The sequence below is a fragment of the Mesitornis unicolor genome, unplaced genomic scaffold (assembly GCF_000695765.1).
Source record: "Mesitornis unicolor isolate BGI_N332 unplaced genomic scaffold, ASM69576v1 scaffold13178, whole genome shotgun sequence".
Lineage (NCBI taxonomy): Eukaryota > Metazoa > Chordata > Aves > Mesitornithiformes > Mesitornithidae > Mesitornis > Mesitornis unicolor.
This window is the reverse complement of record NW_010199843.1, coordinates 7728-7957: the sequence shown is the minus strand read 5'-3', so window position 1 is coordinate 7957 and position 230 is coordinate 7728.

Below are 230 nucleotides of genomic sequence, written 5' to 3'. Positions count from 1 at the left end.
TCCCTGGCAAAGACAGAGGTCCTAAAGGCAAAACCACTTGCACAATCCATGCAAATCAAGTTATCCTCAATCAAAATGGAAAGTTCACATGGTTCGTGCCCTTACTGCTGTGAACTGCTCGTGTGCTAGTTCATGGTGGATGATTCCACCAGCTCCTCTGTGGATGCCTGGGTTGTCTACCTTCATGAAGATAACATTAAACTGGAAATACAAGACTGTTGATACAGGCT